The sequence below is a fragment of the Vicugna pacos genome, chromosome 14 (assembly GCF_048564905.1).
Source record: "Vicugna pacos chromosome 14, VicPac4, whole genome shotgun sequence".
Classification (NCBI taxonomy): Eukaryota; Metazoa; Chordata; class Mammalia; order Artiodactyla; family Camelidae; genus Vicugna; species Vicugna pacos.
The window spans coordinates 29758835-29781171 of NC_133000.1; the positions used below are offsets into that span (position 1 = coordinate 29758835).

General features: G+C 40.1%; 1 pseudogene; it reads right to left on the bottom strand.

Moving 5' to 3' along the window:
* Positions 1 to 18036, bottom strand: part of LOC102544643 (vasculin-like) — a 143310-nt pseudogene extending 125274 nt beyond the window's left edge.
* Positions 18037 to 22337: the final 4301 nt, after the last annotated feature.

The window sequence follows — 22337 nt, forward strand, 5'->3', positions numbered from 1 at the left end:
TTCATGACCAATTTTGCCCATGGTGCTAGGAAGGCTCATTCCTAGATCAGGTAAAGAAACTGTTGACATGCCACTCAAAAATGCTAGCTTTTGGATCAGGCCCTGATGATACTAAAAATTCTCTGGATCATCTGTCTTACTGTTCTATTATGATACAGGAGATATTTACCCCTCATTGCTCATTCCCATACCTAGAATCACACTATTACAATTATTCTATGGAGGGTTGTAAATTTTGTCTTTTCGCTCAAGATGTTTAACCATCATCAATCTTGTTGGAGGCCTAGTTACACACTGGGAAATGGAAGAGACAACAATCTTACAAAATAGACTGGATATAAGTAATACAGCTAGTAATATTAACAAAGTTACAAGTAAGCATTTAATAGTTGAGGAGTTAAATTTTTGGGTTACAATTTTCCTTGTTTTTCTGATTGAGCTTGAGTGATCTTATAAGAAAATTCATATTCATGGTCAGGCTCAGAGAAGGTAGTATTAATTGGCCAGGTGAGGTCTCCCACCTTGTAATGACAATAGTGGCCTAAACAGAACTATAACTTCTTTTTAGAATAAATTTTCTGAGGGCTATCTATTTGGAGCCTTGGAGTAAGGAAACCAAGGTAACACAGAAGTACTACATATAGGTAATTTACCATAAACCTAACAATTGGATTAGTTTATAATTAAAGGCATAAGCAATTATCAAAGTAATTGGTATACAGGCCTGGTCCAGTGTCTTGAGTCAGCTGTCTACTTGAGATGTCTTCTTCTCATCCTGGCCTGGTAGCTTCTTCTGCATTTGAGCATTGTTTTAAGGTGAGCAGTATTCTACAGGCCAGTCCACTGCAGGGCCTCAGCTCTTTCTGACTGGAGGCAAAAGTCAGTTTCCTTCTGCTTTGCTGTGTATGGTCTACTTAAGAGTACATGGTAAAGGGTCCTTCCATTCAGATTGGAGATAATTCTGTAAGTCATGCCTGTTCCAGTATGTATAATCTGCTGGGTGCAGGTGATGGGGCATTGGACCTTCATCCAAGGAAAGATTATTTAATCTGAAATGTCCATTTTACTTATCCCATTCAAAATAACCATCTAAAAATATTTCTTCAGTTCAGGTAAGTCCCTTAGTTTTTCCTGTTAAGAAAAAAAAAAACCTTTTGACATTTTTTATATTTCTCTTTCCAGTTATTCAAACCTAATTAACATTAATTACTATAATGATTTTATTAGCATCTCTAAAACCCATTGTGGGGAAAGAGAAAACACAATGTAGCTTTTCAAAGGCACCAATAAAACAGCTGTTTCTAATGAGAGCTCTCTCAGCTTTCACCAATTTAGAAGTTTCTCCAGATTAAAGGATCCATCATATAGCCATCAATTGTGTGTGTATACACACACACACACACACACACACACACTCACCCACATACACACACTCACACACACATATATAGTGAGTTTAAATTGTAATGTACAAGTTAGCTTGCTTTAGGGTGGTCTGCATCATACTAGAATGCTCTTTGGAAATTTGGGGTTGACAGCATAGACTTTGCAATCTGGTAATTGAAATTTGGACAAACCACATGCTCAACTTTACAACAGACATAGGGGACATAAGTCCCTTATGGAACTTAAAAGATCCCTTATGTGATCATATAAGAATCCTTAGAAAAATGAAAGTTTGTCAAGATTTATTAATGCATCAATTTGCTTCTAACTAGGATCAGTGTAGATGTTAAATAGTCATTTGGGAGTTGAGTGAGTTTCAATGAAAAAAACTATAATTCACAGCAGCTTAAAAATAGATTCTGTAGTGATTGAAAACTCCAAAAAGTCACACAGAATTATGGTACTGGATTTCTTAAAGAGGAATTAAACCAATCAAATATATTTAATCTACAAATGCAAATAAATAATCCTGTCCTGATAAAGATAAAACAAAAGAATCATTAAAATGAAAAAAAAACAAAATAATCCAAAATTAAATAAATTTATTATATAGCACCTACTTATAATGCAAGAAGTGCAAACACCAATTGTCAAGTTGTGGTAATCATTTGTGCATTTTCCTAAGTGTGGCTGTTTCAGGCTACCTGACCCCATTACAGAAGATTTTCATCAAGTTTCCTGGACATTTGTTGATTCATGCCCAGATATAAAAAAATAAAACTTCATTATTAAAAGAACCAAAGGAAAATTAGTATAGAAGAGATGGTACTACCAAGGTAAATTCATAGTCTGTCTGTTTACTCAGAAAGTGATGAGCATGTGAAAATTGAAGTTTGAGTCATGGCATCACCCCCTTGTTAATTATGTCATACAAGCAAGTCTCAAATGCTTCAACCTCAATTTTCTTCTCTGTAAAGTGGCTCTCTTATTAATATATATGTCATAAGTTGCTTTGGAGGGTCAAGTACTGTTATGTCTGTAGTCCCCTTTTTGACCCTCAGATACCTCTTTACACAGGTAGAAAGTCTGCAGTCTTGATTGCTGGAATCTTTCTTTGAGCTACAAAATTGTCATATGTAAGATAAAAAAGGCATTTTGTATACAAAGGCAAAGTATTATCACTCTCCTAATCAAAATTGCTCCAAAAAAAATTCAGATGTTAATTGTGTATCTCTCTGGGCAGATGGCATGATTTTTTATGTATAAAATCATAAAAATTCTACACACAAAAAAATGCTGTTAAGAAATTTTTTAAAAATCAATAAAATTTTACAATACAAAACCAAGAGACAAAAATCAGTTGTGTATCTATAAACAACAAACAATATGAAAAGGAAATTAAGAAAACAATCCCACTTATAAGAACACAAAAAAGAATAAAATATTCAGGAATAAACTTAATTAATGAGGCAGAAGACATGTGTACTGAAAACTACAAAACATTACTGAAAGAATTTAAAGAAAGACACAGAGTAATGTGTTCATGGATTGGAAAACTTAGTATTGGTCAAATGTTATCCATACTACCCAAAGAAATCTACAGATTCAGTGCAATCCTTATCAAGTTCCCAGTGGCATTTTTTGCAGAAGTGATGGGGGGAAAAACTCTTACAGTTCATACAGAACCACAAACCCTAAAAAGTGAAAACAATCTTGAGAAAAAAGAACAAAACTGGAAGCCTCATACTTCTTGACTTCATATAACAAATCTACAGTAATCAAGAGTATGGCATTGGCATAAGATAGGCCTATAGACCAATGGGACAGAATAAAGACCCCAGAATAAACCCACACCTAAATGGTAAAATGGGATCTTCAACAAGGGTGCCAAGACTACACAGAGGGGAAAGGATAGTCTCTTCAATAAATGGTGTTGGGGAGACTAGATATATACTTGCAAAAGAATAAAATTAGACTCATATTTCATGATACACAAAAATCAACTTAAAGTGGATTAAAGTCTTAAAAATAAGAAGCAAAATTGTAAAATCCTTAGAAGAAAAAACTTTGAGGAAAAGCTTCATAACTGTAGTCTCAGCAATGATTACTTGGATATGACACCAAAACCACAGGCAACAAGAGAAAAAATAGACAAATGGGACTCTTACAACTCAACAGGAAACAAAAGCAAAAAATAAAACAAACAAAAACTCCAAATAACCAAATTTTAAAATGGTCAAAGGACTTGAATAGACATTTCTTCAAAGAAGATATACAAATGGCCAGCAGATTAAAAAAAAAAAAAAAAAAAGCTCAACATCACTGATTGTCAGGGAAATGCAAATCAAAACCACAATGAGATTTCATTTCATACCTGTTAGGATGGCCATTATCAAACAAACAAAACCCATAACAGAGGAAGGAACAAGTGCTGGTGAGGATATGGAGAAAATGGAACAATTTGGCACTGTTGGTAGGAATGCAGAATGATGCAGTCACTGTGGAAAACAGTGTGGAGTTTCCTCAGAAATTAAATATAATTACCAAATGATCCAGCAATTTCACTGCTGAGTATTGTTCCAAAAGAACTGAAAACAGAATCTTAAAGAAATAATGTATAGTCATATTCACTGAAGCATTATTCAGAATAGCCAAGAGGCAGAAACAACCTAAGTGTCCATTATTGGATAAATGAAGAAAGAAAACATGGTATATACACACAATGGAGTATCATTCAGCCTTACAGCAGAAAGAAATCTATCATGTGCTACAACACGAATGTACCTGGAGGGCTCTATTCTAAGTGAAATAAGCCAGTCACACACACAAGGCTAAGTACGACATGACTCCACTTATATAAGGTTTCTAAAGTAGTCAAACTTAGAGAACAAAGTAAAGTGGTGGCTGCAGGGGCTGGGAGGAGGGGAGTGGGGAGTCGCTGCCCAATAGGTATAGAGTTTCAATTTTAATCATGCAAGATGAAAAAGTTCTGAAAGATCTTCTGTATAACAATGTACAGAGAGTTAACAGTACTGTACTGTGCAATTAAAATTTTATTAATAGGATAGATCATGTTATGTGTTTCACCAAAATTTAAAAATAATTACTAATGAAAGAGTTAAACTTCTAAATACTTCATCATATGATTATTCTCACTTTTGCACAGATAATTCTCATGTATCTTTCTTCTTACAAGATAGAAAGTTGTTTGAATTGTATAAGTGCTACTTGGATTATGTATGGCTGAGCAATTATTACAAATTCCTGTGTTTTTAATAATATGGTTAAATTTACAGCTGACTGTATTTCCACCTACAAATATATTCCCCAGCAAATGTCTACAACATTCAGCAAATATCACAGGTTTAGAATCCTTTAACCATATTCTGTAAGAACATACTTATAATTTTACTAAATCTAAAGAAAGCACAATAACTTGTACTAAATAAATCTCTTCCCAAAGACTCTCAATAAACTCTAAAGTTGGAGTAAAATAAAACTGAATTTCATCAACTTAGCACTACCTAATTAACTTTTTCTTACTTCCATGGCTTTTGTTTTTGTTTCTGTTTTTGTTTTGCATGGGGGAGGCAATTAGGTTTATTTATTTATTTGATTTTTCAGTGGAGATACTGGGGGTGAACCCAGTACCTCAGGCATGCTAGGTACGCAATCTACCACTTGAGCTATGCCCTCCTCCTGCTTTCTTAAACTTTTATACATAATAAAATAGAGGCTTAAAGTGACTTCAAGGGAAGAGATGTTAAAAGGAATCCTAAATCATTTGAACCATAAAGGTGAGATTAATTACTGAAATATTTTAAAATATATTCTAATAGTAACTGCCTGACCAAGTCTGAATCATCATTTATACTGAAGCACAAAAAACAACTCCAAGGAGCCTTCCTCATCCAGGGTGCAGGTCAAGTTAGGTCCCCTCTCAGAACTGCTTCAGTGTCCTTTACTGAAGAGACTTACTTCCTCACTAAGTGACATTGTCTGTATGATCCTGCAGGTGACTGCTATTTGTGTGTATGATCTGTGCTTCCTTCTCTGTGGCCACAGTATCTGGTGCAGGGCCTTTCACACATTAAAGCAATTATTTCACTCAGACAGCAACTACCTATCAAGCATCTAATTTATATACAATTCAGAAAACCATGAGGAAAAAGCCCAACTCCAGTACTAAACAACCCTATACTCTAACGTGGAAAATGATAAATGACTTGATGATTATAGGAGTCAGACATAAAGGCCAGAATCAAACAAGGCATTTACCACCATGGGAATCCTGGGAGAACAGGAAGTTTTTAATTAGGAGGTTACATAAAAGCCAAATCCTGAATAGGAGTTAGGATTTAGCCACAAGTCAGTTATGAGTGCTATGGCTGGAGGAAGAGGCAGTAGGCAAGCAAACAGTGGTGTCAGGGGCTGAATGAAGTAGGGGTGAAAAACTGTCTGTCAGGGGGATACCCAGAGAAGAGGCTGACAGAAGAGATGGGACAAGAGCGGATGGGGAATCTTGAAGAAGACATTGAAAATCTTGAAGAAGACTTTCTCCTAAAATAATCAGAGTTAAGATTTCTATATTAAAAAGTCACTTGACCAGCAATGTGGCCAGAGAACTAGAGAGATGTCAGACTGGACTTTGTGTGCTGCCCACAAGCACGGAGCCCCTAGACCAGCTGGACAGAAGGTTGATGATGCTGATTCCCAATCACCTCACCACCAGCCAGTCAAGAGAATGCCCATGAGCTGATCACACACCTACAATCCCCCGCCTTCATTTCGCCTTTAAAAACCTTTCCCTGAGAGCCTTCAGGGAGTTCCGGGGCTTTTAAGCACTCGCTGCCATGGACTCCTTGCTTGGTGCCTACAACAAATACTGCACTTTCCTTTACCACAATCTGGTGTCAGTAGATTGTCTTTACCGTGTGCTGGCAAGTGTATGCAAGTTTGGTTTGGTAACACGGCTACACCTTGGAGAACAATGGAAAGGAAAATAAAAGTGGAGGACTAGCAAGCCAGTTAGTGTGGAAATCCCACACTAGGAGTCTGAGAGCAAGGTAGTGAAGACAGGACCTACACACAGAAGGGGAACCCACTGTATCTGATCCTGGTTGAACTACGTGGGAGGATGATAAGGAAGAAAGTGTCACCAAGGAGGATTTCCAGGCATCTGGCTCATATGTTCAATGTGTCAGGGTCCAGAGAGCCAGCTCATGGGCTGAGGGGAGATGAGGCTAAGGAATTAAGCTAGAATCAGACCACGAGGAGAGCATCACATGTCATATTGAACAAAGTGGAGAATTTGAAGAGTGACACGGTCAGATCTGTGATTTACAAAGTCCATTCTGCATTAGGGATAAAAATTTGTTGCCTAAAGCTTAGAAAGAGAGGTCATAGGCCACTGAATTCTGTTAGGGGTGAAAAGAGGGCTAAAGTGAAGAGCAACCTTGGCTGACATCAAAATCAACTGGAAGCTCTTGAAAACCCCAGTGATCATAATGTGTTGCAGACCAAGTACATCACAACTGGGGTTAAGACAGCATCAGGTGATTCCAACATGCAGTGCTAGCTTAAGGCATCATCTCTTCTAATGCAACCATGGATAACAGGAAGTCATGGCTGCTGCACTTCTCATACTCTGGTCCCCACTGCTGAATCATTCATGGCTGTGAGATAAGGGCACTGGTGGTCTTGGCCTGACATTATTTGGTATGTATTTCATCTAACCCTCTAGTTATGATTCCACATGTATCAACACACCTTCGGATGATCACACAGCTTGACCACAAGGAAAGAAAGAATTGATCATGTTGACTTGAATATTTAAGGATTCCATGATAGTTACATTTCTGGTGGGAACAAGGTTAATTAATAAGTGAGGATTTCCATTTCCTCCCCATCCTTAATTCATCAGGAGATGTTTGCTTTCAGCAGTCTTATTTTTAGGCCTTTTATGTTACAAAACCTGAAAAAAGATTTTGGAGTATAGAAAGGGGGAAAAAAGTAGCTCTACAGTGGAGAAATCTGGCAAACACTATTTCAACCAGGTGATCTAGGTCAATATCAACTTTAATAAGACATATTGATTGCATGGGTTCTTAATATGATGTAATAAAATGATACATTATCTCTGCAGTCTTTTCCACAAAAACCCATAACTCTATTCTAATCAAAAGAAAAATACGAGCAAAACCCCAATTGAGGGATATTCTACAAATATGAACTTGTCAAAACAAAATCATCAAAAAAAAAAAAGGAAAGTCTGAGAAACTGTCACAGTCTAGAAGACACAACCTAAGACGACATGGTGATTAAGTGCAATATAGTATGCTGAATGGGATTCTGAAACAATAAGCGGGCCCTAAGCAAAATTGAAGAAATCTGAATAGTCTTTAGTTAATAAAAATAATAATAATGAATCACTATTAGTTCATTAGTTGTGACAGGTATCCTAAGGTATTAATAGTAAGGGAAACTGAGTATAAAACATATGGAAAATCTCTGTATTATCTCTGCAAAAACTTCTCTGTAAATCCAAACTGTTCTAAAATAAAAAGTTTATTTAAAATAATATTGGAATTAATTCAAATCGGGTAATAGATCTAAATGTAAAATGTAAATTATAAACTCCAAGATAACACAGCAGAAAATCTAGATGACTTTGGGTATGGTGCCAACTTTTTAGATACAATACCAAAATAATTGATGAAAGAAATAACTGATAAGCTTGGTTTCATTAAAATTAAAAACTTCTGTACTGTGAAAGATATTGCCAAAAGAATGAGAAGATGAATTACAGACTGTGGGAAAATATTTGCAAGATGTATCTAATAAAAGGCTGTTATTCAAAGTACACAAAGAACACTTACTAACTTTAAAACTGATTAAAAAATGAAAAAAGTCTTAGTCTATTCTGGCTGCTATAAGAAAATAGCACACACTGGGTGGCTTAAAAACAACATAAATTTGTTTCTCATAGTTCTGGAGATTGAGAAGGTCAAGAACACATTCCCAAGAGACTTGGTGTCTAATGAGGGCCCACTTCCTAGTTCACAGACAGTGTCTTTCCACTCTGTGCTTAAATGGCAAGGAAGGGGCAAAGGATCTCTCTGGGGCCCCTTTTATAAGGGCACTAATTCCATTCATGAAGGCTCTTCTTTCATGACCTAATCACCTCCCAAAGGTCTCACCTCCTAATAACATCACATTGGGGATTAGGATTTCAACATAGGAATTTTGGAGGGGACACAAACATTCCATTCCTAGCAGACCTGAACAAACATATCACCAAAGAAGATATACAGATGGCAAATAAACATAAAAAATGCTCAACATAAGTCATTAGGGAATCGTAGATCAAAACAAAAATGATATACTTCCACACACCTATCAGAATGGCCAAAATTCAACATATTGACAACACCAAATGCTGGTGAGGATATGGAGCAAAAGGAAATCCTGATCATTGCTGCTGGGAATGTAAAATAGTACAGCCACTGGGGAGAACAGTTTGGCGATTTCTTACCAAACTAAACTTATTCTTACCATATGATCCAGCAAATGTTCTCTTTGGTTTTTACAGAAATAAATTGAAAATGAATGTACCTGGAAGTTTATAGCAACTTTATTCATATTGCCAAAGCTTAGAAGCAACCAAGGTGTCCTTCAGTAGATGAATGGATAAAGTATGATACAACCAGAAAATGGAATATTGCTCAGCACTAAAAACAAATGAGATATCAAGTCATCAATAGACATAGAGGAACCTTAAATGTATATTACTAAGTGAAAAAAGCCATTATGAAAGGCTGCACACTGTATGATTCCACCTATATGATATCTGGAAAATGCAAAACTGTAGAGACAGTAAAAAGATCAGTAGTTGCCAGAGGTTAAGGAAGAAGGAGGAATGAACAGGCAGACCATGGAGGATTTTCAGGGCAGTAAAACTACTCAAAATACTATAATGGTGAAGACATTTCAAACATTTGTCAAATGTACAACAGCAAGAGTGAACTCTAAAGTAAACTAAGGACTTTGAGCAATAATGATTTTTCAGTGTAGTTCATCTATTGTAACAAATGTATCACACTGGTGGGGGATGCTGATAATGGAGAAGGCTGTGCTATGCTTGTGCGCATATGAGAAACCTCAATATTTTCCAATAAATTTTGCCTTAAGTTCTCAAAAAATACAAAATCCATTAAAAAAATATTTAGTGTGGGAGTCTGCTGGAAAAATGAAGGGAGGTAGACTAAAATAAAGATATGACTCTCTTAAGTGAAATATTTCTTGTCTCTAGGCTCAGTTCATTCAACTGTATTCAGCTCAATGAGGGCAATGACAGTGTCAGATTCACTTATACCTTTCTCCGGTGTCTGTCATTCTGTCATAGCACCTAGAACATGTTCAACCCCCAGTAACTATTAATTAAATGAATGAATAGATGAAATGTCACTGTCCCATGGAATTCCCTAAATATCCTTAACAAGATTAAATTATTCCATTTGTATTTCTCAGGTACATTTCTTTATTTCATGTTGTATTGTCAGTTGCCTCCACTTGTCCCGTATTACCCACATCAAACCTAAATGATTACATATACATGCACGTGCACGCTCACACACATACACAACTGCAGGCTTCTTGAAGACAGACTGAGCCTCATTTATGTCTTTCAACTGTCAATACTTAGCTTGGGCTTTGTATGTGGTGAACACTTATATGTGATTGTCGAATTGCATTTACTTTGCCATGATACGTTCAGAAGTTCTTTAGTTGTAATCACATAACAAATACAAAAATTTTAATTATTAAGTTGATATCCAATAAATGTACTCATTAATCTAATTAATGTCTAATGACATTTGGCAAGAAATTCTCTTCTGTGTTTGTACCTTTCACACTGCTGGGAGAAGATTCTGAAAGTGTTCATTATGCTATTTGTAACAGCAGGGCCATTGTTTAGCATTTATGTGCTCAGACACCCATTTGATTTGCCTGTGGAAATTTTCCTAATTCAGCAGCAGGTTAGGTGGAAACAGTATGAGCCAGTAGGGATCGGAAACTGGGTTCTACTCTGGTCCTTGAATTTGGTGAATTACATGGCCATTGTTAATTCATTTCACTATCATGGCCTGAGAGACTTATTTTTAAAAATGGACTAGATTATCTGTAAGAATCTTCTATCACCAATATTCACTGACATTTAAAGCTCTTTGACAATCAAACTGGATCTCTAAATTACAGGCCAGTTTTCCAGGTCATGCAGTTTTCTGGCCACAAGATGGTGGACTTTACGCTGTTTTCTTCATTCTACCAGTAGAAAGAACCTTAATCAACTTGCAGTTGTGAACGTTTAAAGCTCCCAATGCATTCAAAAGTCTGGTAAATGCAACAAGAACTTTATATTCTGACTCTAAAAAGTGTCTCAGATTCTTTGGATTTTCATGATAAAGATTTCCTCTTTTGTGGGTGCATACTGATTTAGACGATATTTCTATACAAATACAAAAATCCCACGATGAGATCAAAGACATTACAAGGGTTTTCATTCATTTTTCTTTTTCCTTACATAGCCAAAGACAATGCTTTTGGAATCTAGAATTGATAAAAACTTTACCATGGAGGCTACTGGATAGAATACTTACAATATACTGTCACTCTTGTATTTTAGGCTTTGTCCTTGACACTTCTCAAGTATGTATCCCAATCTTATTTTGCACCATTGAGCTCTAGCATTTTATTTGAGACAGAAGAACCAAGGCAAAAATCTATTTCATGCACCCAATGCAGATTTAGGAAGAACAAGATTTGCACTTTAGAAGTTTGAAATAATATTCCTTAATTGTATATAACCTATCTGCTTTAAGAAGAGGCATGATTTTGCCAACTTACCCTGGTCAGAAGTTCATTCATTTCTGTCACCAGCATATTCAGACTGCCTTCTGCCAACTGAATGAGCCTCTCTGTGGCCCACTGAGGCAAGAGCATATGCTGAAATAGATTTCATTCCACATGCCTTTTAGTAAATGGTCTTGCAGTGATCATGGGGTTGAACATTTAACAGAATGAATTTTTCCTTCATATACAAAGACATTAGACTTCTCACATTCAACTAACAGAGAAAGAAACTATTTCAACACACATACCACTGTGCAGAATAATCTGGCAAATAATAAAAACTACTGTAATTTACTGAGACACTACTAAGTGCCAGGTCTTTTTGTTTTGTTTTGTTTTCATTTAGTTCTTACAACAGTTCTATGAGGTAAATGTTATTTCATAGGAAACTGGCTTAAAGAGGCTTAACAACTTACACAAGATCACATAGCTGGGAAAGGGAGAGACAAGATGAATTCTGATTCTTTAAGGCTCCCATTTCAGTCAACAGAGTTACAGTTTACAGGCTTCATACTTCTTTCTTAGTGGACAGGAGCTCTGACAGAGGGTCCTGGCTGGACTCTAAATGACATGGCATCTGTGTTGTAGGAGCAGGCCTGGAACTCACAGCAAGGCCACTTTCTTCTACTGAGCATAATCCACCTCACAGAACACTAACATTAGGCACCATCACTCTATGACAGTGATGAATGGAACAAAAAAATGAGACCACTCCACAATCTTGTCTAAACACAGACAAAATCCTGGTCTCCTGGGACCCCAAATCCCATTTCCTCACTAATATGAGTGAACACTGCCTCTTTCCAAATGGTAGGTTTAGTCTCCTTGTCCCTTCCCTCCTTCTGGATAAGCTTCACTAGGATGTTCAGTTATAGAACTTGTCTCACTTCCTGTCAGCACCCAGTCCAACACAAACACCTGCTTGAAACTTTCCCCCAATTCCCCAGCATAAACCAAACACTGTAAGTTATTCCTACTCTCCTGTTATGGAGACACCCCAAATACCCCAGGGTGTGCAGGGTCCCTTGTTGCAACAAGTTCACAAACCCAACTTTGTTCTACCCCATGTGTGTTCCTGCTGGTCTCTGGCTGGAACCTGGGGAGTACTGACACAGTTAAAGAAACTGAACAAAGAGGGTGGATAACTTACCGAGGGATTTAGTGGATCAAAATGGGATCCCAAGTGTCCAGATAGTCAATAAGTTATGGAAGAACACAAACACAGAATCAAGAAAGACTGAGACTTAAGGCAAGTCAAGGTCATTTTGGACAAAACCTAGCCATCAGGAAATAGGTAACCGAACCCTTTGGCCTGGCTGATGTCCACAGATTGGAACTCCTTTCAGAGGGCCTTTCAGTAATTCATCCATAGCTTACAGGTTCTTTAAAAAAAAAAAATTTACATCCTACTCAAGTATTTGCTACTCTAGATTAATTTTCTTTCCTTATATTCCTTCCATGTAGAAGGAAAACTACTGGCCAGCATTGTCTTTATTAGAACTTTTCACAATCCTGAATGCTGGGCCTGCAAAGTAAACTCAGATTCCCCTGCTTGGCTTTCAAGGTTGTCCTTCATGTCACTGAGTCCAACTCAAGTCTCAAGCCTTCTCTTCCACTAGCAGACCTGACTTCTAATGCCTGCTGAATGGGCTGTGCTCATCTACACCTCTGTCTCTGCTCACGTGGCTCTCCCAGATTCAGTGGCCAGAGTATGAATGGACAGGCTGGGGGTCAAGGAGCCCTCACCCCTGGTGGCCCAGGTCCTTCACTTTCTGAGCTGTGCAAAAGTAGTTTCATTCTCACAGGTCCTAAAGTTATGTTGCCTCCTTTCAAATTCCAGCTCTGCATCTAGTAACCATGTGACGCTGTGTCTCACATGTAACTTCCTGTGCCTTGGTGTCCTTACCTGACTACCTGAAGGAAATGCAGATAATACAGTACTCTTTTCCTGGTTCTTGGAGTTGCTGTAAAATTTATGCATAATTCATGTAAGACTTTACTTGATTGCCTAGCACAGAGGTACTCACCAATAAATGTTAGTGATCCTTGCTGTCACTGTGACTGATCTCTTCTTCCAGTAAATAGGGCTAATAGTCCTTACTTTAAAGGCCATGGTCCAGATTAAAGAATTGACTCCCTTAAAGAGTGTCTGTCAGTGCCTAAAGAATAACTCTTAGATTTCTTCCTCCAGTCCTCATCAATAATTCTCTGTCTATTAAAATTGTTTCTATCCTTTAAGTTCTAACACAAATTACACTTTCAATAATGATGCATTCTCTGGTTACTCTGAATCTTACTGTTTCTCCAATTCTAGTATTCTATGATATAAAATAATTTCACAAATTTTCATAAATCACATGGTTATTGTACATTGTTGTTAATTATTTATTGTTTAATTGTTTTTTAACCACATAGACTCTAAGCTATAGAGTTGTGCCTACATTTTAGGGGCCACAAAACCCCCAGGGAACCGAGTGCACTCCTGGGACATTCCAGAATCTCTCAATAAATAGCTGATAATTGACCAAATGTGTATAAGTAGTCACTTTTCATGTTTTTTTTTAAATCAGGTAAAACAACCCCAATTTCCTTAACATTTCCTCCCTATCCCACTAACTACTGAAAGCTTTCACAACATCTTAGACTAGTGTTTCTCCAATTAGTTCTTGTTGAAGTACATTCAAAAGTCTACTTATTCTCAACTATGAAATTTAACCTTGTGTTTTCATCTCTCAGTTAACTTAAATGTTAATGTAGGCATTTCTGGAACCCAGGCTGGGCACCAGAGAGAGGAACACAGCCTGACCTCAGCACCTCCCCTCACATGCCTGCTTGATTATAAGTCAGACGGAGCACATGAGTCATGTGCATTTGTCGAGCAATGCCAGATGTCCTCTGAGGACCCTTTACAAAGGGCCCTCTAGTTCAGATGGTGGGAAGGTGGGAGAACTGAATTATCATGTGTCACATGCTGAAGAAAGAACCTGGGTGGAAGTGCTTGGTATCATATTCTTGTTGCAAGTAGCAATCGGCTTTCAGCAAAAATCCTGTTATTTTATATTAATGTTTTTAATTTGATTTTTATTTTTTTGGTATGCTTCTGTAAGGATTAATTTGTTTTTAATTTACAGAGCTATTAATTATAAAGAGTTCATATCTGATTTTATGTTTGTACATATTTAAGAAACATAATAAAATTGATTTAGGCCAAACACTGGGGGTACATGAGCCTGTTCCCTTAAAATCAATTGGTAAATTATAGTTCTCAAGTTTGAAAAACACTGGCTTAGAAAGTCTCTGAATTTCCCTAGTGGCTGCTGATCTTGACTTGGGACAATGGGAAGAGCATTTACCAATTATGGCAGTTACTGCTCAGGAAGCTCCTATCATCTTTCCCCAGGCTCTTGCTGTTTCTGCTCCATCCTACCTTGAGTTCCTGAGACAGATTTTCAAGACCATACAGAATTTTATACGGAGCAGCCAGCGGGCCAGTGAAGCTGATGTTCATGGACATCTGTTCCAGGCGACCCAAGTCACTGAGAAGAAGGCTGGCGTGTTCATCTCCACAAACTGGGAAAGGGAAATGACAAGGCATGTTTACTTCTGCCAAGCATCCCAGGCATATGTTCAAAGACTTCAGCTATGAAATATTTTATGGCGCAAGTATAATTCCATGAAAGGTGATGTTTCTCATCTCTGATAATTAACTCTTTCAAATGGATGACAGTTGAAAAAAGATGAAAAGAACAACAAAAGAGCAGACATGCCTGTCACCTGGAACCTGAAATATGGAGGATGATACAAACTGAATAACCACAGAGAAGGAGCAGATGGATTTTGAGGGGAATGAGTGTATTGCCTAAGTATGAAAGAAGAGCTCAGATGTGGAATATAGCATTATAAATGCCCCAGAAATCCACACATGAACAATCTAGAGGAAATCTGTAATTGGGAATAAAATATGCTTCGGAATCTAAAAATGTATACAAGCTCACACTGTTCCATTAGGTTGCACTGTTGTGTGTCTGTAACAATTGAGTCTCCACACGCTTCATGGATTACATATTCAAAAATGGTACAACTCTTTAGCCACTAACAACGAATCAACAAGAAAAGAAAGTAAAGAAACACTCCCTTTTAAAATTAAATCAAAAACAATAAAATACTTAAAGAATAAATCTGACAAAGGAAGTGAAAGAATTATATGTGAAGAACTACAAAACTTTGATTAAGGAAATTAAAGAAGACTTAAAAAACTGGAAAGATATCCCATGCTCTTGGATTGGAAGAATCAACATCATTAAAATGGCCATCCTGCCTCAGTTAATCTATGGATTTGATGTGACCCCTATCAAATTACCCAAGACATTTTTTACAGAACTGGAACAATGATCTTAAGGTTTATATGGAAACACAAAAGAGTCAGAATTGCCAAAGCAATGTTGAAGAAAAAGAATGAAGCTGGAGGAATAACCCTCCCAGATGAGACTTTACAGAGCTGCAGGCATCAAAACAGCATAGTATTGGCATAAAAAGAGACATACAGATCAATGGAATAGAATAGAGAGCCCAGAAGTAAATCCACATACCTATGGTCAATTAATCTTCAACAAAGGAGGCAAGAATATACAATAGAGAAAGGACAGTCTCTTTAGCAAATGGTGTTGGGTAAACTGGATAGCAGCAGATAAATCAATGTTAGAACATTCCTTTACCCCATACACAAAAGTAAAGTCAAAATGGCTTAAAGACTTAAATATAAAACAAGACACAACAAATTTCCTAGGAAAGAAATAGGCAAAATATTCTAACATAAATTTTAGCAATGTTTTCCTAGGGCAATCTACCCAGAAAATGGAAATAAAAGCAAAAATAAACAAATGGGACATAATTAAACTCATAAGAATATACACAGCAAAGGATACCATAAGCAAAATGAAATGACAACCTACAGAATGGGAGAAAATATTTGTAAATGATTCAACTGACAAAGGCTTGATTTCCAGAGTATATTAACAGCTCATACAACTTAATAACAAAAGGAAAAAAAAACCAAACAACCCAGTCCAAAAATGGAAAAAGCATCTAAACAAGCAATTCTCCAATGAAGACATACAAATGGCCAATAGGCACATGAAAAAATGCTCAATATCGCTAATTATCAGAGAAATGCAAATCAAAACTACAGTGAGGTATCACCTCACACCAGTCAGAAAGGCCATCATTCAAAAGGTCATGGATGCTAAATGTTGGAGAGGACGTGGAGAAAAGGGAACCCTCTTACACTGCAAGTGGGAATGTAGTTTGGTGCAGCCATTATGGAAAACAGTATGTAAATTCCTCAAAAAATTAAAAATAGACTTACCCTATGATCTATCAATTCCACTCCTGGGGGAACGATACCTGCTTCTCAGTCTTCACAGTACCACGAAATACAATAGCCAAGACATGGAAGCAACCTAAATGTAGCCAACAGATGACTGGATAAAGAAGATGTGGTATATTTATACAATGGAATACTACTCTGCCATAAAAAGGATAAAATAATGCCATCAACAGCAACATGGATGGACCTAGAGATCTTCATTCTAAGTGAAGTGACCCAGAAAAAGAAAAAAATACCATATGATATCACTCATATGTGCAATCTCAAAAAAAAAAAGACACTATGAACTCTTCTACAAAACAGAAACAGACTCACAGACTTAGTAAACAATCTTATGGTTACAAGGGAAATGGATGGGAAAAGATAAATTTGGGAGTTTCAGATTTACACATGTTAGTCACTGCATATAAAAATAGATTTTTTTTAAAAGTCTCTTCTGTATAGTACAGAGACCTATGATCAATATTTCATAATAACTTATAATGGAAAAGCTGCTACAGCCACTACCTAAAGAAATGAGAAGAGGAGAGTGAGTTAACCTGGGCTGGAGCCCAGTCCTCTTAAAGTCCTTGTCGGCTGCTGATGCTGCCCCCTGACCACACTGTGCCCTCCTCCCAGGAGCAGGCTGACATGAACACATGTGACCAGTGAGCCTAGGGCAGCACAGGCTGCCCCCAGGACAGCCCCGGGGGAGATGGGAGCATGTCCACCTGTTCCCCCAGGGCAGCCACCTTCCCAGCTGCTGCTGATGACCCCTAACAGCACTGCACCCACTTCCCAGGAGCCAAATCACCTGGAAACAAGTGTCCATGAACCTGGGGCAGCAGTGGGTACTTGGTCTATTTGCTCCCATCTCCCCTGCATCATGGCCTGGGGGCAGCTCTTGCCCAGGTCAGCCTGCTCCTGGAGGGTGACTACAGTGTGGTCAGGGAGGTGGCAGCAGTGGGTTGGGGGGGCTGCCGTGCGAGCCTTTAGATTTTCTTCAATCTCCCCCACAGCCTGTCTCAGGGGTGGCCTCTGCTGCCCCAGATTTGCGGGATATACGTCTTGGGAACTTCCTGCTCCTGGGAGGCAGGCGTGGTGCAGTCAAGGTGCAGAGGCTGCAGTAGGGACGACAATGATGATGATGACAGCTGCAGGGGATGGGGAGATGCCTCGGAGAACCAGTGGACTTGCTCCCATCTTCCCCGCAGCCTGGCCTGTGGGCGGCCTCTGTTGCCTCGGCTTCCTGGAAGGCAGGTCTCCTTGTCAGCCTGCTGACCAGAGCCGGGCATGGTGCGGTCAGGGGGCAGCGGCAATGGGTGTAGAAGGGATGCCTCTGCGACCCTGTCCATTTGCTCCCATCTCTCCATGGCCTGGCCTGGGGACAGCTTCTGCTGCCCCAAGTTGAGGGGACTCAGGTTACATGTCGGTCAGCTCCTGGGAGGCTGGTGGGTGAGGTCAGGGGGCAGCAGTGGTTGTAGCAGCGAAGAGAGAGGTGTCTTCCCTGAGAGAGCCAGTCCACTTACTCCCATCTCCTCCGCTACCTGGCCTTGGGGAAGCCTCTGCTACCCCAGCTTCACGGAACGCAATTCTCCCTGTCAGCCTGCTCCTGGGAGGCAGGTGCAGTGCGATCAGGGGGTGGCAGCGGTGGTGGGGTGACTGGGGCTGCCCCATGCAAGCCTGGGGATTTGCTTCCATTTCCCGCTGCAGCCGCCCCCGCACACTGATTGCACTGGGCCTGCCTCCAAGGGGCAGGATGACCTGTAACCTGCGTCCTGTGAACTTAGGGCAGCAGAGGCCAGCACCAGGGAGCAAGTAGACCAGAGAGTCTTGCGCAGGCCCCCTACCTGCGTTGTCAATGCTGCTACCGCCGCCAGACCCCTGGCAGCACCGTGCAGGCCTCCTGGGATCAAAATAACCCTAAGACATGCATCAGGTGAACCTAGGTAAGCAGATGCCACCCCTAGGCCAGGCCTCAGGGGAGATGGGAACAAATCCAGGGATCACAACAGGCAGCCCCCCTCCCATAGCGGCTGCCTCCGTCCCCATCCCCTGACCACACTGCGCAAGGCTCCTGGGGAGCTGGCTGACCTGGGGCTGTGCCGCCAGCGAACATGGGGCAACAGAGGCCACCCCCAGGCCAGGCCACAGGGAATTGGGAGCAAATCTCCCAGATCACAAATGGCAGCACCTTGTTATTCCCTACTCGAAAGCTGCCACAGTTTTCATCCTCCCCGCTGTTCCCTGACTGAACCACACAGGCCTCCAGGGAGCAGTCTGACCTAAAGAGGAATCTGGGGCAGCAGACGCCACCCCCAGACCAGGCAGCAGGGGAGATGGGAGCAAGTGACTGGCTCTCAAGGGGCAGCCCCCCTCCCTTCACCACCACCTTCAAGGCTACTGCCTCTGCCATCTTCCGAGTACCCAGGCCACACTGCAGCCATGGTCTTACTAAAGTTGGTATACTGGAAACATATCTCAACATTATAAAAACTATTCATGACAAACCTATAGTCATCATAATACCCTACCAAGAGAGCTGAAAGCCTTGCCGCTAAAATCTGGAACCAGACAAGGGTGCCCTCTCTCATCACTTCTATTCAATATACTATTGGAAGTCCTAGCCATAGTAATTAAATGAGAAAAAGAAATATAAGTGATTCAAATTAGAAAAGAAGAAGTAAAATTGTCATTATATGCACATGGCATGATACTACATATAATAAACCTTAAAAGCTCCACACAAAAACTACTAGAGCTACTACTCATCAAGGTAGCAGGATACAAAATTCACACACAGAGATTAAAGGTATTTCTTTACACGAAATAAATCCCTTTTTAAATTGCATCCAAAAAATAAAGTACTTAGGAATAAACTGACCAAGGACATGAAAACCTTATATGCGCAGACCTACAAAACATTGACTAAGTTAAAGAGGACATAGAGGAATGGGAAGATAGCCCATGTTCTTGCATTGGAAGAATTAACATTGTTAAAATTACCATACTGCCCAAAGCAATCTACAGATTTAATGCAAACCCTATCAAATCACCCAGTTTATTTTTCACAAAACTACAACAAATGACCCTAAAATTTATGTGAAATCAAAAAAAGACCCAGAATTACCAAAGCATTGCTGAAGAAAAAGACCAATGCTGGTGGAATAACCCTCACAGACTTCAGACAATACTACAAAGCTAGTACCATGGTATTGGTACAAAAACAGATGTATGGATAAATGGAAGAGAAGAGAGAGCCCAGAAATAAACCCACAAACTTCTGGTGAATTAATTTTTGACAAAGGAGGCAAGAACATACAATGCAGTCAAGACAGTCTCTTCAGCAAATGGTGTAGGGAAAACTGGACAGCTGCATGTAAATCAATGAAGTTAGAATACTCCCTCACCATATACACAAAAATAAATTCAAAATGGCTTAAAGACTTAAACATAGGACGAAACACTATAAACCTCTTAGAAGAAAACATCTGACATACATCTCAGCAATGTTCTCCTAGGGCAGTCTACCAAGGAATAAAAATGAAAGCAAAAATAAAGAAATGGGTACGAATTGAACTCATAAGCATTTGAAAGCAAAGGAAACCATAAGCAAAACAAAATGACAACCTATGGGAGAAAATATTTGTAAATGATTCAACTGACAAAAGCTTAATTTCCAGTTTATATTAACAGCACTTACAATTTAGTAATAAAAAACAAACAACCCAATCCAAAAATGGGGAGACCTATTCAAGCATTTCTCCAATAAAAGACTACAAATGGCCCATAGGCACATGTAAAAATGCTCAACATCACTAATTATCAGAGAAACACAAACCAAAACTACAATAAGGTATCAGCCCACACGAGTCAGAATGGCCATCACTCAAAAGTTCATGAATGGTAAATGCTGGAGAGAGTGTGGAGAAAAGGGAACCCTCTTACATTCCTGGTGGGAATGTAGTTTGGTGTAGCCAATATGGAAAAAAGTAGGGAAGTTTCTCAAAAAACTAAAAATAGACTTACCCTATGATCCAGCAGGCCCACTTCTGGATATATATCTGGAGGGAAGTCCAATACAAAAAGATACCTGCACCCCAATATTCATAGTACCACTGTATACAACAGCCAAAACATGGAAGAAACTTAAATGTAGTAACAGGTGACTAGATAAACAAGATGCGGTATATTTGTATAATGGAGTACTACTCTACCACTAAAAAGGACAAATAATGCCATTTGCACAACACGGATGGACCTAGAGATCATCATTCTAAGTGAAGTGACACAGAAAAAGAAAAATATCAGATGATAACACTCATATGTGCAATCTGAAAAGAAAAAAGACACTATGAACTCATCTACAACACAGACTTGCAGACTTAGTAAAAAACCTTATGGTTACCAGGGAAAGGGGGTGGAAAGAGATAAATTTGGGAATTTCAGATTTACAAATGTCAGCCACTATACATAAAAATAGGTTAAAATTTTTTTCTGTATGTCACAGAAACCTATGTTCAATATCTGGTAATAACCTATAATGGAAAAGCCACTACAGCCACCAACTGAGAATGCAAGAGAAGAAAGGAGAGTGAGTTATCCTGGGCTAGAGCCCAGTCCTCCTAAAGTCCTTGCCTGGTGCTGACGCTGCCTCTTGACCGCACTACGCCCTCCTCCCAGGAGCACGCTGACATAAAGACATGCGTCCTGAGAACCTGGGGCAGCTGAGGCCGCCCTGAGAACAGGCCCCAGGGGGAGATGGGAGCAAGTCTACCTGCTTCCCCTGGGGCAGCATCCCTCCCTGCAGCCGCCGCCCCCTGACCAGACCAAGCTTACCTCCCAGGTGCCAACTGACTTGTTAACAAGTGATCCTCGAACCTGGGGCAGTGGCGGGGAGAGGGGCGCTGCCCCTGGCAAGCTAGTTGATTTGCCCCATCTCCCTCATGGCATGGCCTGGGGGCCAACTCTGCTGCCCCAGGCACGTCCCCAGGTCAGTCTGCTCCCAGGAGGCTGGTGTGTTGTGGTTGAAGGCAGGGGCGGCAGCAGCTGGTTACAGAATCTGCCCATGTGAGCCTGTGGATTTGCTTCAAACTCCCTTGAAGCCTGTCCTGGGCTTGGTCTCTGCTGCCCCAGGTTTGCGGGACTCAGGTTACAGGTCAGCCTGCTCCTGGAAGGCAGGCGCTGTGCTGTCAGAGGGCGGGGGCAGTGGCGGGACTGGGGCTGCCCTGTGCGAGCGCGGGGATTTGCTCCCATTTCCCGTTATCACTCCTGTCGCTCCCGCACACTGATCGCATCGCGCCCGCCTCCCTGGAGCAGACTGACCTGTAACCTGAGTCCAGCGAACTTGGGGCTTTAGAGGCCACCCCAGGACAGGACTCGGGGAAGATGGGATCAAATTCACAGTCTCGAAAGGGCAGATCCCTCTCCCCGCCGCATCCGCCCCTGCATCCCGACAACACCTTGTACGCTCCTCAGGGGCAGGCTGACCGTGAGACATGCACCTTGTGAACATGGGGAAGCAGGGGCCACCCCAGTACGGGCCTCGGGGGAATAGGGAACAATCCAGGGGCTCGAATAGGGCAGCCCCCATCCCACCTACAGCCGCCACAGCGCCCCGAGACCGCACCGCAACCGCTTCTCGGGAGCAGGTTTTAGTTTGAGGGCCAGTCAG